A 26,046-nucleotide genomic window follows, 5' to 3' on the forward strand; every position below is an offset into this window, starting at 1 on the left:
GTGCATACAAAAGCTGCTAGCCTTATGAAGAGGACTGGAGCTCTGGGAGGCCAGAGTGAACCAGGTTTGGGGTTCTAAAAGACAGTGAGTGATTCTTTTTTTTTTTTTTTTAATGTAGCTGTCATATAACTTTTCATAGTCCAACATTCTATGGAAATAGAATATAATCTAACTAGAAATGAACTTCCCATATAGATGATAGCCTGGTACAGTGTTAGGTGACTAAACTCTAGGACCAGACAGCTTAGTTTCAATCCTGGAAATGGCACATTTTAGTTTTGCTAAGAATCTGTAGGTGGTATAAATAGTTAATGTGTGGGCTACTAACTGAAAAGTTGGAGATTTTTGTCCACCCAGAGGTGCCTTGGAAGAATGGTCTAGAGGTTTACCTCTGAACAACTATAGTTGTTGTGTTGTTGTTAGGTGCTGCTGAGTCGATTCCAACCCATAATTACCACGTACAACAGACCAGACACTACCCAGTCCTGTGGCATCCTCACAACCCTTGCTGTGGTTATGCTCATTGTTGCAGCCACTTTGTCAGTCCATCTCTTTGAGGCTCTTTCCCTTTTTCTCTGACTCCCACTTTACCAAGCATGATATTCTTCTCCAGGAACCAGTCCCTTCTGATAACATGACCAAAACAGATGAGACGAAGTCTGGGCATTCTTGATTCTAAGGAGCATTCTAGCTGCATTTCTTCCAGGACAGATTTGTTCATTCTAGCAGTCTGTGGTATTTTCAGTATTCTTTGCCAACCCACAATTCAAAGGCATCAATTCTTCCTCAGTCTTTCTTGTTCATTGTTCAGTGGTCACATGTACATAAGCCAATTGAAAATACCATGGCTGGAGTTAGGCACACCTTAGTTTCAAAGTGCCATCTTTGCTCTTCAACACTTTAAAGAGGTTTTTTTATAGCAGATTAGCTCACTGCAATATGTCTGATTTCTTAACTGCTGCTTCCATGGGTGTTGATTATGTATCCAAGTCAGTTGAAATCTTTGATGACTTCAATCTTTTTTCCATTTATCATGATGTTGCTTATTGGTCCAGTTGTGAAGACTTTTTTTTTTCTTCATGATGAGGTATAATCCATACTAAAGACTATAGTCTTTGATCTTCATCAGTAAGTGCTTCAAGTGCTCTTCACTTCCAGCAAGCAAGGTTGTGACATCTACATATCGTAGGTTGTTAATGAGTCTTCCTCCAATCCTGATGCCATGTTCTTCTTCGTGTAGTTCAGCTTCTTGGGTTATTTGCTCAGCATACAGATTGAATAAGTATGGTGAGAAGATAAAACCCTGATATACACTCTTTGTACTTTAAACCATGCAGTCTCCCCTTGTTCTGCTTGAATGACAGCCTATTGGTCTATGTATAGGTTCATCCTGAGAACACTTAAGTGTTCTGAAATGCCCATTCTTTGCAGTGTTACCCATAATTTGTTATGATCCACACAGTCGAATGCCATTGCATAACCAGAGGTAAACATCTTTCTGGTATTCTTTGCTTTCAGCCAAGGTCTGTCTGACATCAGCAATCATATTCTGCTTTCCACATCCTCTTCTGAATCCAACTTGCATTTCTGGAAGTTCCCTGTCAGTATACTACTGCAACCATTTTGATTTATCTTCAGCAAAATTTTACTTGTGTGAAATTAATGATAGTGTTCAATAATTTCTGCATTCTGTTGGATCACCTTTCTTTGGAATGGACACAAATATGGGTCTGTTTGTCTGTTGGCCAGGTAGCTATCTTCCAAATTTCCTAGCATAAATGAATAAGGGCCTCCAACACTGCATCCATTTTTTGAAACATCTCAATGGGTATTCTGTCAATTCCTGGAGCCTTGTTTTTCAGCAGTTCCTTCAGTGCAGCTTGGACTTCTTCAGTGCCAGTGCTTCTTTATCATATGTTATTGCAGTTAGCCTTCAAAAACCCTATGAAGCACAGTTCTATCCTGACATGCACGGAGTTGCTGTGAGTCAGAATTGACTTGGCTGCAACTGATTGATTGGTTTTGATAGCCTGGATAACTTTCTAAATGACTCTGTGCTTCACTTTCCTTGTCCATAAAATCCATTAGGAATCTTAATGGTTCATATACCTGATAAGTACTCAGTAGATACTAACTATCCTCAGCATGTTGTTTTTGTTACTTGCTTTTGAGTCAGCCCTCAACTCATGGTGTCCCCATGCACAATGAAACTAGACACTGCCCCATCCTGAGCCATTCCCATAATGGGTGAAGGAATTCACCATTGTGATCCATAGGGTTTTCATTGGCAGCTCTTCAGAAGTGGATTGCCAGATTGTTCTAGCTCGTCTGGAAGGTGCATTGAAACCTGTTCAGCATCTCCGCAACTTGCAGGCCTCCACTGAGGGATAAGTGCACATGAAAGCATTAACCAGGAACTGAACCTGGGTCTTCTGCATGGAAGCAGAAAATTCTACCACTGAACTACCACTGCCTCCATCATCATTATACTCCCTAAAAAAGGTTTCAGTGTTATAGAAATTCTCCTAAATGCAACCTTTTTCCAGAGTTTCTCATAACTGTGTCTCCTTATGTTTAGATAGACTGTGTTCACATTGGCCATGTTGCCAGTAAAAATTTTTCTAACTATGCTGTGTTTTCTATTCTCCACAGCTGCTCATTTATACAAAGATAAACTGCAACATGGAGTCCCTGCCTTAAAGAAATTAGAATAGTGCAAACTGGGGATCCCTTCTGGTTCTTTTTTTTTCCCCTGCCAAGTTTTTTCAACAAAGTCTTCTTCCAAGAGAAAGTCTTCCTGAGATTGTTGTAGAATGTTGTGGTGTTTCTCCTGAATGTTTTTGGCCCAGGAGGATCTTAAGAAAGCTGGCCTCTCATTTCTGAGTTTTTGGCAGTAGCTTAATAGTGCCTAACGGTAACTCATTTCTCAAATTAGAAAACTCATGCACTTATTATCTGAGTGATATTCTTAGAATGGAGGTAAGGAACTCCACCCAAGTGCTTAAGCCCCAGTTGTTCTTGGATTGGCAAAATGTCCAAGTTATAATCCACATACTGCCCTTAAACATATAGGAAAACTAGCATATGTTGTCAGGAATACACACCCACACACGTATTGAGGGCTTCCTTCCTTCATCACAGCCGTCAAAGTACACCTACCCTTTAGCACATTCCTGGGAGTAAAGCCAACAGATTCATTTCCCTTGGAGTAGGTGTTTAATACTTACTTTTCTGAATGAAATGAATGAAACCTGAGGACCTTATTTTCAATATTCCTTTATGTGAACTTCTATGTGAAGTTTAGTCTCCAAGTTTTTGAGGTTATATTAGTAAAATCAGATCATGGAATTATACTTAAAATCCTTAAAAGATGAGTCATTTTCAATAGCCATGAAACTAAGATCTTAACACTTTAAGGGCTATAAATTTATTTGATTAGAAATATTTTTTAAATACATTATGTGCCTTATGGAATTAAAACAGATGATATATGTTAAATGCCTACAGCTGTGACTGACAGGAGCTAGACAATAAGTGTTAATTACCCTCCTTGTCCCTTTTCCCCTTTTCTTCATAATTTTGGGATATAACTGAATATCAATTATTGTACTGTGATTTTCCTTAAATTTCTAGGAATGCATAATTTTCCCAAGCTACTGGGCTTGTTACCTTCTTTGTATCTGTTTTTCTGTTTTCTGTAGCTGCCTTTGTTGTCAAGTGCCACTTCAGCTCATTTTAATTATTCACACAAAGCACTATATGGGGGTAAAAAAGAGTAAGAACAAAAGTCTGCCCTCATATAGCTTACTGTCCAGTGGGGGAAAGTAGAATTAGAACAGTAACTGTAATAGTGTGAGCCGGTAAAGAAATCATATAGCTTACTGTCCAGTGGGGCAAAGTAGAAGTAGAATAGTAACTGTAATAGTGTGAGCTGGTAAAGAATAAGTGCAGAACAAGAGGGAGGTTAAAAGTCAGGTAAGATCACATATATCTTAGAAGAGACTTCAGCTTTCCAGATTGATTTCCAATAAGCAACTGTCTTCCTTCTAGTAAACTGATGTTTTAGATACAGAAACTAGATAACTAAGTTTCATAGAACTATTTGGATGTTTAGAGTAAGCAAACTCTAGTTTAAAGCTTCAAAATGGAAGTTATTGAATAAAAGCATGGGAACTCTAGTGCTTAGACTTAGTGACCTCCAGATTTGATATCTTCTTGACTTCATTGCTTTATTCCCTCCACACTGTGAACCATTTAGGTGTAGTTCTGAATAGCTTCATTCCAGACAATCAGTAATCCAGTTGCTGTTGAGCTGATTCTGATTCATGGTCAACCCGTGTGTGTCATCGTAAAACTGTGCTCCATAGCATTTTCAAAAGCTGATTTTTCAGAGGTAGATTGCCAGGCTTTTCTTACGAGTTACTTCTGAGTGGACACAAACCTCCAACCTTGACCATGTTAACTATTTGCACCATCTAGGGACTCCCAAATGCAGCTTTTTGTATATTATTAGACACAGGGATGCATCTATGCATGTACACTCATACACATACACACACAGGGAGTTCCTATACCACAGCTGAAGGAGTGACGGAATGAGCTAGAGGGAATGAAAGCAGTAGCAGGAGGAAAAACAGAGGAACCCAGATGGATTCTAATTCCACTGTGGCTCCTGTAAGAGGCAGAGGCCTCTTACAAGACTACTGCTAGGAAACTATTGGAAAAAGCATTGAAATTGTAAGGCTAGAAAAAATCCTTTGCTGATGTATTTCTGAGCAAGATGGAGCATAGATCAGTGGCAGGGCAGCTACACTTAAAATTATTTCATTCCAGTACAAAACAGGCTATTGTGACTTCAGTGTAAGCATCAGCGTGCTCTTGACTCCCTGATACCTGATTGCAGAGATAGTGGGAAACTGGGTCAAACAAGGCTCCCTATTGCTCCCTCTGTTCTCTTCCATAAATCTGTACATGTAGCTCCCTTCTGCATCCTTTCCAGCCGTTTTTCTCACTCCTCTGCAAACTGAGGAATGTTATGGGATGAGATTTATGAACCTGTGTGTTTTAGAGCATTTACATATTTAAGAATCTTTTTTTTTCCTTTGTTTCTTTCTTTCTTTTTATTTATTTATTTATTTTTTCTCCTTTGAAATTACAGATATAACGGGTGTTGTTAAGATCCCCTACCCCTCAGCTGAGATGCCCCAAAACCACCAAGTTTGTATATTGAAAGGTAGAAAGACAGCACCTTTCTAGCCCTCAGCTTGACTTTCCTTAAATAGGACCCTGAAGTGCTCATAAACTGGAAATCCTAATCCTTCTCCATAATGGAGATGGTTGGTTCTCACCAAGCCCAAACCCAACACCCATACGGTCGATTCCAACTCATGGCAACTCCACATGTTACAGGGTAGAACTGCTCCATAGGGTTTTCTTAGCTGTAATCGGAAGGAAGCAGATCACCAGGCCTTTCTTCTGTATATTCACTGGGTGGGTGTGAACCATCAACCTTTAGGATAGTAGACAAGCACAGTTTGATCTACTAAGGGGCCTTAGTTTTCACCACAGCCTTTCATTCCAGAAGGAACTCTAGTGGTTAAAGCATTTGGCTGCTAACCAGTAGGTAGGTGGTTCAAACCTCCAACTACTCTGCAGAAGACAGATGGGGCAGTCTGTTTCCATAAAGATTTACAGCCCTGGAAACCCAATGGGGGTTGTTGTGAGTCAGAGTTGACTCAATGACAGTTTGTTTTTTGGTTTTTCATTCCAGAGCACAGAGAATATTTTTGAATTCTTATCTCCAGGGAGAGCAGCCTGGCTTAAACAAGCTTCATCCCCAGTAGATAAAGAAATGTAGCTCCTGGGAGGACACACTATAACCTCATTTTCTCTTTTCTGTCTTATGACTGTGGTACACCCTGTTGTTGTTGTTGTTATTTGCCGTCAAGTCGGCCCCAACTCATAGCGACCCCTCCTTGGGTTTCCGAGGCAGTATCACTACGGAAGTAGGATTGCCCAACCTTCCTTCCGAGGAGTGGCTGGTGGGTTTGAACTGCCAGCCTTCTGGTTAGCAGTCAAGTGCCTTTAGCCACTATGCTACCAGAGCTCCTGTGGTATACCCTGTACTACGTGCCAAATCTCCTTTTTTTCCTTCCCAAATCCCACTTCTGATTTCCTTATATGGGAACACAAACCTTTAATGAAAATGCTTTGGCCAGATGCAGTTTGGAATGAAGAACTTTGAACATTTTGAGAGATACTCAAGTGCAGAAGTCATATGTTACATTAAGTCATCTTGGGAAATCAAGGTCACCCTTTCTCATTATATACACTAATATTTCTATAGAAATCAGAGACTGAGAACTGAGAGACATAAGAATAATAGAATGAGAACAAGGGATTGGAAGGGATCATGTAGCTCAGCCCCTTCATTTTAGAGAAATAAAAATCGAAGCTCAGAAAGGTTTAGTGATTTGCCTAAGGGTGGTATAGCTACAAGTCCAGTGCTATTAAAATCTAAAAGAATTTAATTTGTGTTGTATTTCTAGTTTATATATGTGGCAGAGTTCATGCTCTAACTATATAAAACAAGTAATAGAGTCAGTGTTTCCGAAAGTACTTTGAGCCACTAGCAACAAAGAAGAATGAACTCATGCTCACTTGAATAAATGTGAATAAAAATGGAAGTTGCTTACCTTATCTCATCTGTGTCTTTTCATTCTGTTGTATAGATGCTACTAAGTCTGGTTGCTTGATAATTCTACTGATTCAGAATTGCAGTTGGATGTTCTTCATGTTCTTCTCTAACCTTGATTATACAAAAGCAGCTTGATGTGAGATTTGTGAGTGATATCAGGATTATTCAGTACCTCTCAAATGATCCAAAGAAGCCTTTATGCAGCAGTATTTTTTGCTCTTGCTAATCTCTTCATATAAATGGGAGCTCACTGATTCTCTGGCTCCTTGCATTTCAACTTTGTCAGTCATCATAATTTGGGAGACTAATGATCCTTATTCATCTCATTCATTCATTCATTCCATGGGACACCTGTTTATTTTAGTATATAACTATGGCCGTTAAGTGTTTGGCCGTTAAGTATGCCCATTAGGAGAATCACATTCTTACTCATTTGGTTGTGAGAAAGTATGTAGAGCACTGTAGTCTTGTTTCTTTTTTGAAGAATATATTCCGAAAGTTTTTTATCCCCTAAAATATGGATTTATTTTTAAAAGTAACTTTACATTGAACAATACAGTATTTAGATTAAGTGATGTATTTTTTGAGAAAATAAACTTTACTACATGCAGGATAGATTTTCATATTTCCTATTTATTTTGAGTTGTTTTTCAGAAAGCCTTATATTTAACCTTCCATATACCCCCTTTGCAATTCATTCATGCTTTTTAAATCATTTATAATTATTAATTCCTTTTTTCAAGATGGTTAGCTATAATTACCAATTAATTCCATTTGTATGAATAGCAAATAGCAGTTAATTTTTTACCAAAGGAAATTAAGAAGAGAAATAAAGCACTTACTTGTCCATAGGCACACACAAAATTAGGAGATACAATTTAGTTTTAGTTAAATCTAGCTCAAGGCACTAGAAACACTAAGCAAGGGTTTTTTGTTTTTGTTTTTTTTCCAGTGACACATACAATAGCAGTCTCCCTGACCCTCTTGTCTTGACATATTTACAATTTTTTAATCATGTTTCAGGAATTCTGGGAAAAGAAGGAAGTCATTAGGGAGAAGTGCTAGAATTTGCACATTCTGTTTCCCACTTACTGCTGATTCCTTTTTATTTGATGATTGTCTATATGTAAAATGGAAAGAATACCCTAAGTACATAAACTGAAAACTAAATTCACTGCCCTTGAGTCGATTCAACTCATAGTGACCCCTCCTTGGGTTTCCAAGGCAGTATCTCTGTGGAAGTAGTTTGCCAGTCTTCCTTCAGAGGAGTGGCTGGCTGATGGGTTTGAACCACGCCTTCTGCTTAGCAGTCAGATGCCTTAGGCACTGTGCTACCAGAGCTCCTCCTAAGTGCATGCCATCACCTTTAAAAAGTGTTTCAAGGAAATCTTCACCTATAACATTTATGGATATTTACAAAATAATCTGTTAGCAAAATAAAATCAAAACTTTCCCCTCCAACCTCCCTATTTCTATGAGTAGAACCATTTTCTTCCTTTTTGTGTAATTTAGAAATCCTTCATCCTACTCTCCATTTCTTCTCATCACATTTTAATTCTCTCCATCTCTGAAAAAGCCTCTTCCTCCTTTTCTGCCTCAACACTTTCCTAGCCCCATTTCTTTGCAAGTGTTCTTCATGCTTCTTTCTTCAACTTAAATATGATGTAGTATTGAACTGGGGAGTTGTGTTTATTTCTCTTATTAGAAAATCTGATGGCTCATTATTTCATGTTATACTCATTTATATTGATTGGCTATCAGAAGAACCAGAAATTCTTGGTTTTGTTTTTTTAATTCTTTAAATTCTTTTGAACACTTAGTCCCACACAAAAGTGTAAAGTTGGAATGCTCGATTATCAGTTGCACAGTCTTGAACTTTTCTCTTTAGAAAATTAATTTGGGGTACTGAGACCTCTAATTACCACCAAGAATACAGAGGAAATACATAGTGTTCTAGTGGCATTGAATAACTATCAACATAGTAATATAAATTCTTTATCCAATATGATAATAACCACCACCTGTTAATAACTAAAAGTAGCATATCATCTGGTCAGTAACCACAGGTCTTCTACAATGGTAGTTTATCTTTTATGGTGCTTAAGGTATAAAGAAAATTTGAGAAATAATTTGGTCACTGAAAGATTTCCATGTTTTTCTATTAATGTAGTAATGATACTTAGCATTTATATAGTAGTTGTCATTTAGAGGGTTTTATAAACATCATTAATCCTCATAACACATTACAACAAAAACATACTGAGTGAATGAAAATTGATGCTAAATCAAATATATGAGCTATAGTATTCAAAGTGTTTTCCCTAATTAATACCAAGGACTATCTGCATACATAATTAGGTGTAAATTAGATGTTTTTAATTTCTTTTTCATAGCAAAATCAAAATAAAATATACAATACTTTTCTAAGTTGATGGAGGTATTGCCACTCATTATAAGTTGAGCTTTAAAAGCATATATTCCAATTAAGTTACAGCTTTTGCAGAATATAAACTACCTGTTTCAAAACAAAATATGATAGTTTTGCTGATAGGTTACCCTTTCTTTAACATTCATGAGAAAAATTTTGAGGTGTTAACCAGAAGAGGGAAAACATGTTGTTGTGCTAAACAATTGTGATTTCCAAAAAGAGGGAGAGTCAACTTTAAATATACAAAAACAAGTGCCCTAGGATAATCAAAAATTCTTAATAGAGCATTTTATGTGAGAAATATGTTTTTGGCTATAAATTTCAGATTGTAGTAAAGAGTTGTTTTGGTCAAAACTCTTAAACTCCTTTCTCATTCATTTTATCTATTACTTTTTGCCCTCAGTGGGGAGAATATACAACAATTGAGAGAATTCAAAAGGAAGTTTAGATTATCATTTAAGAGAGAAATGTATCTTAAGAACAAATGTTTAAAAAAAAAAAGTGAGAGTGGTAAATAGGACTTTGGGCTAGGAAAAAGAGAAAATTATAAAGTAAAAATTTTTAGTCACCAAGTATAATATTTAAAACCATCCAGGCAAAGGCCACACAAAGCTAGTGGACTCACTACTTATGGTTTAGCCAAAAGACAGCTCCTTCAGAAAGAAAAATAAATGTTGAAATATGGTATGTACATGAATGTAAAATTTAAAACTTAAAATGACTCAGGAAAGAGACACAAGCTTTTGTTTTCTTGATCTGAGTGCTGGTTACATGGCTATGTTTGATGGTGAAAATTCTTGGAGCTTTACATTTCTAATTTTGGATTTTTCTGTAAATTGTTCAATAAGATGTTCAAAACTCGGTAATTTAAAAGCTTAGAGCTTTCTTTTAAAAAATACTGTATTTTGCTAGGGTTAGTGGTTTTTGTTTTTTATTCTTTAAATTTTATTTTTTGTCTTAGCAATATGGCTCTGGGGTAGGTTTATCATTCTGAGAGAAGAACTCATGTAAATCATGAGCTTCACTGTAGGCTTTTTTTTTTTCCCTTGCATTCATAAAAGATGGAAACAGGGAAGTGCTCTGACATTAGTCGTACCATAACATCCTCCACACACACAGCGATTATAAAAGCATGCTAGTGAGCCTGCCTGCCTGCCTTCCATTTGATCTCTTTTGGGACCGGCACAGGCCATCATTTGTGAAAGTCATCTTCTTGCAGGATGGATAAATGCATTTCTCTTCCTTGCCACAGGACAAATGGAAGCTAGTAATTTCTAGTCCCATAGCAGTGAATACAAAATCAAAAGAGGCTAACTCACTGCAGTTGACAGCTTCAAAAGGAATTCTTTTTTTGAAGATTTTTTTTTTTTCCCCATAGTGCTTGCTTTATTTAGCACCAAAGCTTGTCTGGTAAGCCAGCTTTCAGCAGCCTCCAGGAAAACCTCTGTGCAGCTTGTGTCTTGTATTAACAGTGCCCACTATTCAGTTAGACTTGCTAAGCAGAAGCTACACAGTTGCTGTGACAGCATAAGGTGTTGGTAGTTTTTGAGTAAAGCCCATTTTATAGCAAAGTATCTGTCACTGGAGAGCCCTGAAGTTTTCAAAACATGCTTTAAGGGATCCATGAATATGCCAGAAGAATTTTTGTAGACTCAGATTTTGTTTAGAAGAAACTCTAACTGAAAAGAAAAGGGGAAAAAAAAAAAACCTTAATATATGTATTTTCTGATTCATTTGAATGATTACCTTATTATTGAATACTGTCAGGTAAATTTAGGACCTGCATTTATAAACCAGATGGTGCCAAAAACCCACAAAAGAGTTGTATGTTAGGTTCATTAAACCTAGAGTTCCTTTCATTGAGCCTGTGCCCAGAGTGAATGTGGGTCACTGTTCGCACAGACGGGCTCATTTCTTCCTATTTGCATCTCGTGCCTGTGTCCATCTCTCTACTGAAGGGTTTCAAATGTATAGAAATAACCTTTTTAATATAACATGACCCAGTTTAATAGAAATAACTTTTTTTTTTTTTTTTTTAACAATTTTTTTTTTTTTAACTGTGACAAGTGACAGCAATCAGTTCTGATGCTAAGGAGACTATCTGTGTTTGAACAGTTGAAAGACTTCACTTTTCACTTTCCTAATGGATTCTCAAATTAATTTTGATTATATGAGATTTTCTCTGACTTTAGAAATTAATTTCTGCCTAACCCCACCCCGTACTCTTGGTTATCTTGAGAGCCATAAATTAGTCTCAGCAAAACATCATCTGTCTTATTAATTTAATGTTATTAAGTTAGGACAAAGAATCATAGGTAAAGATCAAGTCAGCTCAATAGTCAAATAATTTTTACAGTGTTATTGTATGCTGTTGACTTGATTCTGACTCATAACAACCCTATATGACAAGTAAAACAGTTTCCTAGGCTGAAATCTTGATTGCCATGTCTTTTCTCCAATGGAACAGCTGTTGGGTTTGAACCACTGACCTTTTCATTAGCAACACTTAACCATTGTGCCACCAAGTCTCTTTAGTTATTTCAGTATCTATGTATGTATGTTGTTGTTGTCGTTAGTTTCCATATAGGAAAAATGTATTCTGATTCATGGCAACCCCATGTGTTAGAGAGTAGAGCTCCATAGGGCTTTCTGACTATAGTCTTAATGGAAGCAGATTACCAGACCTTTTCTTTTGCAATACCACTGGGTGGGATTGATCTGCCAACCAGTCTATCTAAGATTCGGCTATTGGTCTCCTGTCATCTGGAGCAAAGAAAAATGAAGAAAATCAGTCATTTGGAAACAATTAACCCAAAGATATGATGGACCACGAAGACTTTAGCCTTCGTGACTCTGAGACCAGAACTAGATGGTACCCAGCTGCCAATACCAACCAATCGGAAAGGTGTCACAGTTAGAGACCGTGGATAGAGTAGGAGGAAGAATGTGGAACAAAATTCAAAAACACAAAAATGACCAGAATTATTGATCAGATAGAGACTAGTGGAACCCCTCAGAGGATGGCTGTGGTGGTTATATTTTTGTGTCACTTTGGCTAGGCCTGGTTGAGTGGCTCGGCAGCTGAATGTAGTGTTCCCCATGATGAGACTGGTAATCAGCTCCATGGTGGAATCTGCTGTGAGCAGCTGAGTAGCTGCTTTGGGTATGTGGTCTGTTTCCTGTATATACGAAGCAGCTTTGGGAATGGTCTCTATCTTATGGCATGCTTGGATCCTGCAGGTGGCCATATCATTGTTCAGCAGCCTGCTGTGCTCTGCCGACCTGGGGACTTAACAATGGACTTAAATTAATGGCCTGCCATGTGGTTTGGTAACATCGGGACTGTGCCTTTTTATTTGTCAACCTTGGGTTTGTCAGCCTCAGCAGCTAGCAGCTGTCTAAGTGAAGAAACGCCTCTAGCTCCAATGTGCCGGAAATAGTAGGCAGAGCTGGACCCCAAGGTTGAAGGGCTTTCATCCAGCCCCTAGAGCCTGGCACTTTGAACTTAGACTTATAGCCTCCAAACTGTAAGAGAATAGACTCTTGTTTGTTAAGTCCATCCCATTTTTTGGTATATTCTTGTCAGAGTGGCACTAGGTAACCAGAACAGTGGCCTCGGGTTATCCTTTGGACTCAGTTCCGTGGATTGGCTGTCATCCTGTGGGTGTAGTAAATTACATGGTATGGCTTTTCTAGCCATAGTCTTTGTAGCTCCCACTTTGCCGTGAGCAACTGAATAGATGATTGTTAAAGTTATCCACCTGGTGTGTTTGTTTCTGTTGGAGCAGCACAAAACAATCTTCTGGGAATTTCGCTCTCTGTCAGATGTATAGCATTCTGATGTTGGGATTGGTTAGTTTTGCCACTCTGCCAGGCTCAAAATGAGCCCTCCTAGAGGCAGAAGGAGTCCCTCTGACTGCTGGCTGAGATAGATGTGTTGCTGAAAAAGATGTGCTGCTGAGAGGGATGTGAGAGAGACACACTGGTAAGAAAGAGATGTGATACTGACAGAGACGGCCAACTGAGAGAGACTGAGCATGTTCCTGAAATTGAATTATAGCCTATTCCTTCCTTAATAAACTCCATAATATGTGAGTTCTGTGTGGCCACTGCCTGTTCCTTGCCTAATAAACCCCATAATCTGTGAGTTCTGTGTGGGCACTGCAGTGAATTATTGAACCCAACAGAGAGTGGTGGGTGCCACAAGAAGAACTGTGGGTGACCCCTCAGTAAGGGGTTTGGAGGGTGGTGGTTTGTCTGGCCTCATAACAGACCTTGGGCTGCTGATGGTGATTCTGTCTTCCTCTTGTGTAGGTAGAGGAGGTACAGAAGATGCCACCTCCTTGTACCTTTGGCACAACCCAACAGTAGAGAGACCTACAGGCAGAACACCTACCCCAGGGAGATGCACCCACCTACCCTAGGGAGACGTACCCCTTAGATCAGTCAGCCATGAGACATCAGAGGGACAGCATTCACATAGAGAGAAAGCTGGACAGACAGGAAGACATAGATAAGAAGGGCATGGGGAAGGCATAGTCACAGAGAGGAAAGGAGAGAAGAGTTTTTTATGGTTGGTGATTATAATTGGGATGTGAAATCAAATGTTCATGAACTGTTGAAAGTAAAATGAACTGCTTTATAAATTTGCACCCAAATCACAATTAAAAAAAATAACAATAATGAACTGCCAACCTTTAGATTAGGAGTCAGGCACAAACCATTTGTGCCATCTGGGGATCTTGTGTCCATATATTACTGTAAAATTATTGGTGTTTACTATGATATCCTTGATTCATTTTTGTTTTTTATTCAAGACAGAAAGGAGAGAAGGTGGTCTTTAAATTTTGTTCAGAACATTTGTTCAGAGTGGAAGCGTTTGTTATATTTTAGAACTGTTTGCTTCCAATTTTTCTAAAATAGGTTTTATTATTGAAGATGTTGCTTCATTTTTCATAAAGCTAGCAATGGCTCCAGGCCTGCTTTTTCAGTACTTCCATAAGAAAAGAATCCATTATCCGAAACTGTGGTTTGGGATAGTACACAATGGATGTGCTATATCCCTTAACTTTCTTTCCTTCCTAGGAGTGTATAGCGGATTTCGATCCATGACTGTCTTTCTGAAGGGCTTTTCCAATTAGTGGGATGTAGTTTATAGCAATACTTTGGTTCCCTCAGGATCAATGGTTAACTTATCCTTTTATTGCAGCAGGAAACAACCAAGACACGATGAGCTCATGAAGTACAGAGGCCTATCTCTAGAGGGAAAAATTAGGAGAGGCCAATAGACATCTATGGACCTAACATGTAATAGATTATTATAATGCATTGTTCCATATACTTATTTTACTACTTAGCTAAGAATCCAAGCAGGAACTACAAGCTATTATTAGAAAAGCAAGCTAAATGTTTGGGATGGATAACTCATATCCCATGCATTCACCTCCCATTAAGAGAAATGAATTTCCTGCTTAAATGGATATCCTTAAGTACTGCTCATTACTTATCTATTCTTGCTTAATTCCTTTATCTTAGGTTTAGAATATTTCATAGATAAAATATCTTAGAAATCTCTAGGAAAAATAACTTACGTTTTAGGTTTACCAAGCATTAAAATTGTAAGATTAGATTTGATACACAGGTATGTCCCCAGTTAGCTAAATTACTTTGGACAACTCTTTTAATCTCTCTCATCTCCTTTTCCCTATCTATAAAGTGCAAGAGTTGAACTCCATCATCTCTGAGGTCCCTTTCAATTCCCAAATTCTATGAGTCTATATATTTGATAAAATACCTTGCTGTGGTTATACATCTCTGCCTAAGCAGAGGGCATCAATTTCTCAAAAAAGGCAAGCTGAGACCCTTATGGAGTGGTCATCCAGTTTTCATCTTGCTCAAGATTAGATTCTGATCGAATGCTATTTTCAAGTCTTATCCAGTGTCTAGAAATACTCATGCCTTTTATTATCAGACTATTCTTTGATAGTTGAGCAGTTTCCCACTCTACTACCAGTACCACAGTACTGTCCTCTGCAATGATGTGCTTCTAAGGCATTGTTGTTGTTGTTGTTATGTGCCATCAAGTAGCCCTTACTATTTCATATTTCTTTTTAAAAATTATTTCTTTTAACTCTTCCATTGTCAATGTCTTCACTATTACGAAAGCTACTATTACCTTATAAAAGAATATAATTGCATAATGGACTATCCCTAACCATATCATTTGATATATAGTTAGTGTATGAAGTTTAATGTCCATATCTTGAAACCCATTAAAGTAAAATCTTGTCTACCGGAAGGGAGTAACAATCATGAAAGACCTCTTTAACAGAGATGTTTTGGATTCCATCCTCTGTAAATACAGAAAATTAGTAGCTACAGGTCAGTATTGGAGAAAGGGTAAACCTGGGGCTCAAAAAGAGGACAGATTTCCTTTGAAACAAGAAGATGAAAACAAAATAAAGTAGCTCTCTGAACTCTGGTGGCATAGTGCCTAAGGTATGTGACTGCTAACCAGAAGCCTGGCGGTTCAAACCTACTAGCCACTCCTTGGAAGGAAGATTGGGCAATCTACTTCTGTAGTGATACTGACTCATTGACCCTGAGTTTGGTCTTTTGTTTTTGGTTCTGGAAAGAGGACCTGTCAGGATCTACTCATGATTACAGGATAAGACTGAAGCAGTATTTCAGTATTAACATAAAAAGGGCCTCTCTTAGATGTAAATCAAAACAGCAATGAGATACTGTCTTGTCCCAGCACTAAGAGCAAAGTTGAAGACAGAAAATAACAAATGTTGGTGAGGATGTGGAGAGATTGGGACTCTCATACATTGCTGGTGGGACTGTAAAATGATACAACCACTGTGGAAATCGATATGATGATTCCTTAAAAAGTTGTAAATAGAAATACCACTTGATCCAGCAGTTCCATTACTAGAAATATACCCTAAAGAAGTGACAGCCAAGACACAAATAGATACATACCCATGTTTATTACAGTACTAATCACAATAGCAAAGAGATGGAAACAACCAAAGTGCCCATCAGTGGAGGAATGGATAACCAAAGTATGGTACATACCCACAATGGAATACTATGCAACACTAAAGAATAATGTCGAATCTGCCAAATACTGCATAACATGGATAAACTTGGAGATTATTATGCTGAGTGAAATAAGTCAGTCACAGGACAAATAATTGTGTTAGTCATCTATTGAAGAAATCAAGGAAAGGTTTATATATTGAAGGAATCTTTCTTTGCTGGTTATCAGGGATGGGATGGGAGAGGAGGGAAAATTGCTAGATAGGCAAGAGACAAGTATTGATTTGAGTGAAGGGAAAGGCAGTATACCAAAAGCAAGTGACCAACACAATAACACTAAGGAAAAGGAAGACACAGGAGGTACAGATAACAAAGATAAACACTTTTACATACATAATACTGCATTATCAGTAATAACAAATATTAATCTATAGGTAGATACATAGGTAGGTGGGCTGAATGATCAGGTATGTCTAGGCAAAAGGGAGTATACCCATGACCATATATAAAGTTGACAGATGATATTTCTACATATGTATTTGTATGTGTTGTAAGAAAGTCCATATAAATAGAACTAACGGGGCAAAGATATGCTAACTTCGTAGCCATAGCCAGCCACCCTGAGGGAGCACATTGTTGGAACTGTGGCTTGCAACCATGGTCACAGGGGACATCAAGCTAGACTGGCATAACATACTACACAAGAACATTGTTTTACATCCTAATTTGGTGAGTAGTGACTGGGACCTTAAAAGCTTGTAAGTGGCCATCTAGATGAAACAATTGGTCTCTTCTCATCCGGAGTAAAGAAGAATGAAGAAAACCAAAGAAGCTTGGACAAAATTAATCCAAGGGACTAGTGGATCATGCAGACTTCACTCTATATGACTATGAGACCAGAAGAACTGGATGGTGCCTGGCAACACAGTTAAGCACTAGGAAAGGGGTCAGTGCAGGAGATCCTGGATAGAGTGGGAGAAAATGGGGACCAAACTCAAAATCATTAAAAGACCAGGTTTATTGGTCTCACAGAGACTGGTGAAACCCCTAAGACTGTGGCCTTTAGTCACACTTCAGGTCTGGAACTGAACTCACGCCTGTGGCTTCCAGCCAAACAGTAGGCATATAATGTGAACATTTACAGCAAATGAGTACATTCCTTAGAACAATCGTTGGAGAACAGTCAACCATGGAAGATCAGAAGAGCAGTGTTTGCACAGGGAGATAGCTCAGAGGGCAGAAATGCATAAGAAAGAAGGACACAGGGAAAAGGTAACTACTGGGAGGAAGTGGGGAGAGAGGTATTAGGTTATGGGGATTGCAGTCAGTGTCCTGAAACAAAATGTGTATGAAACTGCTGTATGGAAAATGAGTTTACTCTGTAAACTTTCATCCAAATCCAAAAAAAAACTCACTTCCATCAAGTCGGAGTCAACTCACAGCGACCCAGAAGTAGGTTGTCCAAGCCTCTCTTCCTTTCCACAAACAGCGTCCTGTGAATTGACTTCCTCTCACTCAGAACTCATAATAAAGCAGGCTGTCTTGAGTCCAGTAAGAGGGGTGTTTATTACTCAAAACCATTAAGGACCTTGAAAAGGTCGACCTTGTCGAGTTCTTCACGGCACCAGGCCTCTAACCCCAAAATTTCATTGTTGTAAGACCATATTTATGTTTTTATTGAAATGCATTTACTTCAGTGATGATTCTATTATTCATCTACTTAATTTAGACCCTTCTGAATTACTCTTTCTTATAGTGACAAAGTCTCATTTTGAGAATATTTGATTTGTGCATTATCTTTACAGCCCAAAATTTGAGTTCTAATTCCTTTTTTCTTTTTCTTTAATCATCTTTTTACTTCTTTGGTATTCCTATGTTCTTTCCCCCCTTCTCTTACTCCCATGTAATTAGTTGAAGAAATTTGATGTGCTTTTGTTTCTTCAATCAAAGAAATTTCAGTTCTATGTGAAAATATATTTCTTAAAAATAAAATATTCATACTAATTCTTTTAAATCTACCATTAGAAAGAATAATGAAAATAATCAAAAATAACCAAACTCTCTGTTGTTGAGTCAGGTCCGACTCATAGCGACCCCTCCTTGGGTTTCTGAGGTAGTATCACTACAGAAGTTGATTGCCCAATCTTCTTGCCGAGGAGTGGCTGGGGGGTTTGAACCACCAGCTTTCTGATTAGCAGTCAAATGCCTTAGGCACTATGCCACCAGAGCTGACATTTACTGAATTTTTCCTATGCTCCAAATAGGGTGCTGAGATCTTTGCATAATTTATTTAAAGATGAGTTACCATGTATAGGGTTGGCAGTGTTTCTACAAGTGTATTTGTATGTTATGTTAGAATTCATATGTACATAGTAGAGCTGACCAGGGACAAGGTTGTAGTCACTTCTGGCCACAGCCAGCTACCCAGAAGGAGCAAGTAGTTGGATCTGTGGGCTTAGGATCATAGTTGCAGGGGACATCAAGCTCAGTTGGCATAACATACTATACAAAAACATTGTTTCTCATCTTACTTTGGCAAGTAGTTACTGGGATCTCAAATGCTTGCAAGCAGCCACCTAAATGCAATGATGGGTCTCTCCTCGTCTAGAGCAAAGAAGAATGAAGAAAACCAAAGACATATGGAAACGTCACATATACATATACATTATTGTATAGGCTGAGGATTGCCTGGTGTACCAGTCACTTGCGATCCTCAGCCTATATGACTATGAGACCAGAAGAACTAGATGATGCCCGGCTACCACTGTCAACCACTCAGAGGGGGATCTATGTAGGACATCCTGGATAGAGTGGGAGAACAATGTGGAACAAAATTCAAAATCATTCAAAAAAAAAAAAGCACCGGGTTTGCTGGTCTGATAGAACCTGATGGAACCCCTGAGACTATGACCCCTAGCTGCCCTTCAGGTCTGGGATTGAACCCACTCCTGTGGCTTCCAACTAAACAAAAGACAGGCATATGGGCTTAACATTTCCATTAGGTAGATACACTCCTTGGAGAGATCAATCATGGGAGAAGAGAAGGGCTGTGTATGCACAGGGAGACAGCTTGAGGGGCAAGAGTGCATGGCAAGGAGGGACACAGGTAACTATGCGAGGAAGTGGGAGGGGAGCTGTTGCATTGTGGGAAATTACAGTCAATGTCATGAGAGAAAGTGTATGTGAGCTGCTGTATGGAAAGTGAATTTGTGTTGTAAACTTTCACCCAAATTACAATAAAATTTTTTTACAAAAAGACTAGTTAAGAGTTCCCTTGTCGTTATTAGTTACCATTGAGACAGTTCCAACTTATAGGACCCCATGCCTGAAGAGCAGAACTGCTCCATTGGGTTTTTTAAGGTTGTCAAGCCTTACTTCCAAGGTGCCTCTGGGTGGGTTTGAACTGCCATTCATTCAGTTAGTAGCACAACGCTTAACCATTTTCACAACCTAGGAGTCCCTGGATGGTGCAAATGGTTAAATGCTCAATTGCTGGCCGGAAGACTGGCAGCTCAAATTCACCCAGAGGAACCTTGGAAGACAGTCATAGTGATCTGCTTCTGAAAGTCACAGCTTGAAAACCCTGTGGAGCATTTCTACTCTGTACACATGGGGCTGCCATGAGTCAGAATCAACTCATTGGCATCTAACATCAGTACTAATCTACCAACTATTAAATAGATAACTTTCTAGATTCTACTCATTTTGGGCAAAGGAATTCAGTAATCATCTAGTTGGAAACTGATGATGACCTTATAAAACACTATGGTCAAATAACAGTGTATGACTAAAATACAGAGATTAATTCCAAACTTCCTACCTGAAAAATTTTACACGTGGAAATATAAATTTATATTGAAGTATTCATTGGTAACAGTCCACTTCCTTTGCTTTTCAGACAAACTTAATTTTGTAATTTCAGGCCATTTTAGTTATTTGAATATTGTTGCCATTTTTTTTAAAGCAGTATAATTCCATTTGTCTAGTCTTTTGCCCTGGGTTAACCTTTCAGCCTATTTTTTCTTTTTTTCTCTGCTGTTTACTTTTATTCTAGCCACAGAATCAGTCTTTCTGAACAGCTTTTTCAGCCATTGTATGATTTTGACATTCTGAGTTCTTTGTACATTTTATTAACCATCTCAGTTCTAATTTTAGTTTTAAATTTTATGTGGTAAAATATTAGAAGGACCTGTATTGAGTGTTCTCTGTCTTTATGATGATGTATGTCAGAGGCAGACTTCATATATAGCCTGTTGTTGTTGTTGTTGTTAGGTGCCATCAAGTCATCTCTGACTCATAGTGACCCTATGCACAGCAGAACAAAACACCGCCCGGTCCTGAGCCAGCTCCATGATTCTTGCGATATGAATGGATCCTTTTGAGGTTTCATACCTTATGGCCCAAGCACTGTGTTTCACCAGAAGGGCAGACATAGTCAAAGCATATTTCAAATCATTGTTGAAATATGCAAAACTAGCTGAAGTTTCTGAGTTCATCATATGTAAGCCAAGTGAAGAGGTTATGGAAATGATAATACATCACTCTGGCAAGGACCATGTTGGAGTTAGAAGGTTAGAACCTTTACATGAAAACTAGGTTGAAATATGTTTCTCACCAAAGCTGCCACCTGCTGTAGGAGGGGCTGGTGGGTTCAAACTGCAGACCTTTAGTTTAGCAGCTGAGTGCTTAACTGCCACGCTACCTGTGCTCTTGTGTGTTTATCCATTACTAAATAAGCATTTTATAAGTTACATAAAATTGTAATTCTGCCACTCCAGGCTTAAATAATCATGATAATGTAAGCATTATCCATAGTTTTGAGGAATATTCCATTATGCCATTATATTCTTTCATAATATAATAGAAGTTTTTGTAATAGTGAAGACATTAACAGTGGAAGAGTTAAAAGTCTAATACCCACATACACACAAAAAAAACCTACAGTATTTAGAAATGCCTCGTTTCCTACTGATTCAGTGCATCAAATTGATCAGATAAATGTGCTGTAAGTAAATTCCTTTTGCCATGACTCATTACTAGTATAGTTTTTAAGTATATCTTTTACCTTATATTCTTTCTGTATTTTTAAATTCTGGAGATTATTGTAAATTAAGCAAAATTTTTACTATGTACCAATGTATATTCACTACCTGCTTTTATGAGAATCATACTGTATATGAAGGGAGCTCTGGTCACCTAGTGCCTAAGGCATTTGACTGCTAAGCAGAAGGCTGGTGGTTCAAACCCACCAGCCATTCCTTGGAAGGAAGACTGGGCAATCTACTTCCGTAGTGATACTGCCTCAGAAACCCAAGTAAGAGTCACTGTAACTCAGGATTGACTCAATGGTAGTGAGTTTGTTTTTTTTTTTTGGTTTGTTGTACAAAACTTGTTGTTGTTGTTATGTGCCTTAGAGTAGGACCCGACTCATAGCAAACCCTCCTTGGGTTTCCGAGGTGGTATCACTACAGACGTAGATTGCCCCATCTTCCTTCTGAGGAGTGGCTGGTGGGTTTGAACTGCCAGCCTTCTGTTAGCAGTCAAGTGCCTTAGCCACTAAGCTACCAGAGCTCTTAGAGTCTCTGAAATTCATTTTGTCCACAAGTCATTATAAGATGTAAGTCAAAAGTTCAGTGTATTTTTCTCCAAAGTGTGGTAACCAACTGATAATACTACTTGATTTTTTCATTGTTTTTTTAAACTCTGTGATATTTTAGACTTTCTGATAGGATATGGTGTGTACTTGATTTTTTTTTTTTTTTAAAGGAAACCTGGTATTATTCTGAGTTTATAGTGGGGTGAATGCCTGTGACACGGTTTTTAAATCTCTAAAGAATGAAGCAAATGAACAATTACATGTTGTTGTTTTGTGAGGTGCCTTGGAGTTGGCTCTGACTCCTAGCAGCCCAGTGTACAATAGAGTGAAACACTGCCCAGTCCTGCACCATCCTTGAGATCCTTGCTGTGCTTCAGCCCGTTGTTGCAGCCACTATGTCAACCCATCTTGTTGAGGATCTTCCCCTTTTCCTCTGACCCTCCACTTCACCAAGAATGACACCTTTCTCCAGGGACTAGTCCCTTCTGACAACAGGACCAAAGTAGGTGAAATGAAGTCTGCCTGTTTCTGCTTCTAAGGAGCATTCCAGCTTCACTTCTCTCAGGACAGATTTGTTAGTTCTTCTGGCAGTCCATGGTATTTTCAGAATTCTTCGCTAACACCACAATTCGGAGCCATCGACTCTTCTTTGGTGTTTCTTATTCATTGTCCAGCTTTCACATGCATATGAGGCGATTGGAATTCAATGACTTCAGTTAGGCACCCCTTAGTCTTCAAAATGACACTTCAAAGAGGTCTTGTGCATCAAATTTGCCTACTACAATATATCCAATTTCTTGACTGCTGCTTCTGTGAATGCTGATTGTGGATCCAAGTGAAATAAAATCCCTGACAATCTCAATCTTTTCTCCATTATTGTGATGTTGCTTGGTCCCTTTGTAAGGATTTCTGTTTTCTTTATGTTAAGGTGCTCTTTCATTCTGTCATTTCTTCCATTCACTTTAGGAGGTCTGGTGTTGTAGTGGATAAGGCATTTGGCTGCTAACCAGAAGGTTGGTGTTCCAGTTGTTCTACAGGAAGAAAATGAGGCAGTCTACTTCCATAAGGGAGCTCTGGTAGCATAGTGGCTAAGACACTTGCCTGCTAACCAGACGGCTGGTGGTTCAAACCCACCAGCCACTCCTCAGAAGGAAGGTTGGGCAGTCCTACTTCCATAGTGATACTGCCTCGGAAACCCAAGGAGGGGTCGCTGTGAGTCGTGTTTGACTCGACGGCACATAACAACAACAACAACAACAACTTCCATAAAGATTGATGGCCTTGAAAACCCAATGGGGTTCTCTGAGTCAGAATCAACTCAGTGGCAGTGAGTTTGGGTTTTAGTTTACTCTCCATTCAAAGCAAATTTTAGAGTCTCTTTTGACATTCATTTTGGTCTTTTCCTCCTTTCTTCTTTAATGACCTTTTGCTTCCTTCATATATGATGTTCTTGCTGTCATCCATAACTTGTCTGGTCTTCAGTTATTGGTGTTTAATGCATCAAATCTGTTCTTCAGATGGTCTCTAAATTCAGGTGGGATATAATCAAGGTTGTATTTTCACTGTTAAGGACTTGAAGTTGCTATTACTAATTTGGAGAAAATTTTAGTAAGTATGCATTCATGCTGAAAATTTGTTTCTGACTTATTCATGTGCTTTTCTATAGGTATAAACTATTCAGTTTAGACAGTTCTGATAAGGTATATTATCTATGGGAAGATACATTGTTTTATTGCATCTGCCAATAGCTGCATTATTCTATTAGTAATATTCCTTCTACTAAATCTGGTGACAGATTTCAGCTTTAATGGTAAATTTCTTCAGTATTTTTTAGAAGTATGTTGATTTGTAAATTTCTTCCTTTTCATTTTTTTTTAAAGTCATGATTAAGAATAATCAACCCAGATGTATAGTAGAGATCAAAACATGATTCCCTAGATTCTTTGAATGACAAGATGTAATGAAAAACCAAGAGACAATTCTCAGTGCACACTGAGCCTTTTGCTTGGATGTACATTGTATGGGGAAGTGGATGGTAGTAGTGGACCTCCATGCATACTGTTTAAAATAAACTATAAAATAAAATTCAGTAAATAGTAAGTAATCTTTAAGTACCAGATACTGTGGGCACTTTATATGATCCTGTCACCCCTCACTTAAAATCTTCAGTATCTTTGTTCACAGAGAATAAAAATCAAACTCTTTACACATTCTATGTGACATGGACTCTTCTTGATCTTCTGAACCACAAACCCCCACACTCCTTATTCACTAGGCTCCTTCCACACTGGCCCTTCTGTCTGCAAACATGCTCAGTTCCTGTTGAGGTCTTTTCTTTCTGCCTGGAATGTTTGTCCCACATCTCCTCATGGCTGATTCTTTCTCATTAAGGTCTTTCTTTGACCACTGGAGACAAATCAGTTGTCTGCTATCACATTATCCTGTTAAGCTCTTCCCCTTAAATTCACTATATTTGTTTATTCACTATGTTTGGTGTATGTAATTCACTATGTTTGGTGTTTTGTTTTTTCCTTTCTCTTCTACCCCACCATTCCTATTGGAGCATAAGCACATGAGACCAGGAAACTTGAATACTATATATTGTTTTTCAGTGTATCCTCAATGTATAAAACAGTGCCTGGAATATAGTAATTGCTCAATAAATATGAAGTGAATGAATGAATGATTATCATTTTTCATGATAACCTTGTGAGATAGGTATGATGTTTATTATACACATGAGTAATATTTCTTAAAGTCAACTAAGCTAATAATATAAGTCTCTGGAATTTAGAATTCATATGACTCTAAAACTGGTACTCTTTCCACCATTCTCATTTGATCAGTGGAGATATCACATGATTCTGAGTAAGGTCATGAGCTAATTATTTTCACAGTAGTACAGACAGACCAGGCATATTTTCTAAGTAACATGCAGTATATTCAGGAAAGCTTGTTGCAACAATAAAAGTTTATTTTTTTAATGACTTTTATAATGCTTTTAAAATAAAATCCTTTCTATATTTAAAAGGATTGGCAAAAATAAGGTAACCTATAGGCATTATTTATTGTTCTTTTCTTACTCCTTCCCAACTCACTTGAAATTTATGAAAAAAAGAAAAACCCTAACTGAAATTACTATGAAAAAATACCTCAGTGAAGTTAATTTAGGAGATTGGCTAGAGATGATCCCTTTCCCTTTGTAAAAATGTCAAAGACAAAATATCAAATGTTAAGCATTTAATTAATTCTTGTACTGTCTTTGGGAAGATTACAGTCAATTTCCTTTGTATTTTAATACCAAAGTATTAAATATTATTTGTTGTGTTTTCTTATTATATTTTATATATAGTAAATCAAAATGCTTATGTTGTTAGTTACCTGTTATGTTTTTCTATGTGTGGCTACCTTTGTTTGCCTCATAAAAATGATAGCTGAAAGGAAAATTCCTTGTGGGGGATCACCCCATCATCTTTTATTTAATAGCCCATTTTACTTCCTAATTTCTAGTATAAATCTGTCAGTCTTATACATATACACACAATAATTATTTAAATAAAAATCAACTTTCAAAACTGAATTTTAAATTTAGTTTTATTATGTGCTGAATACAGTACCTTATAAACTATTAGGAATTGTTTCAAGAGTATTCTACAAATGTTTTTATCACCTATTAAATTTTGAATACAACTATGTACCACATAGATTTGGGCATGGTATAAATTAAAGAATGTGTATGATTAAAGAAGATTATTATCTTCTATAAACTTCTAATCTAAAATAGAAAGTAGTGACCGATGTTACTATATATCACTCTAAAAACATTTATAATCACTTAAATAAAATGTGAAGTGGGAAGAATTTAGCTTATATACAAATAGAGGAATGAGTATGAGTTAGCATTTATGATTGCTATGGTGAAGAGTTAGCAAATTCAGTAGGGATAAGACTTGGATGGTTATTTTGGAATTTATACCTTATTTGACTGCGGAAGACTGAGGAAGTTGGAAGAAAGGGTTTTTAAGAGGTCTCTGAAGTGTCCTTAGCAAAGATAAAGACATACTCAAAAACTAAACCAAACTCACTGCTGTCGAGTCTTTTCTGACTCATGGTGACCCCTTCATAGGTATCTGAAGAGGTTATCTCTACAGAAATAGATTGTCCAATCTTCCTTCCAAGGAGTGGCTGGTGGGTTTGAACTGCCGGCCTTCTGATTAGCAGTCAAATGCCTTAGGCACTATGCACCAGAGTGCAAAGACTTACTTATATGGGTCTAAATTG

At 37.8% G+C, this 26,046-nt stretch overlaps 1 protein-coding gene across 1 annotated transcript in view; it reads left to right on the top strand.

Annotated features, from left to right (window-relative positions):
* The window catches only part of PAM (peptidylglycine alpha-amidating monooxygenase), a 219,629-nt gene that overhangs the window by 93,962 nt on the left and 99,621 nt on the right, over nt 1-26,046 (top strand). The window lies entirely within an intron of this gene.

The sequence above is a fragment of the Orycteropus afer genome, unplaced genomic scaffold (assembly GCF_000298275.1).
Source record: "Orycteropus afer afer isolate SDZICR_OR568_19922 unplaced genomic scaffold, OryAfe1.0 scaffold00091, whole genome shotgun sequence".
Lineage (NCBI taxonomy): Eukaryota > Metazoa > Chordata > Mammalia > Tubulidentata > Orycteropodidae > Orycteropus > Orycteropus afer.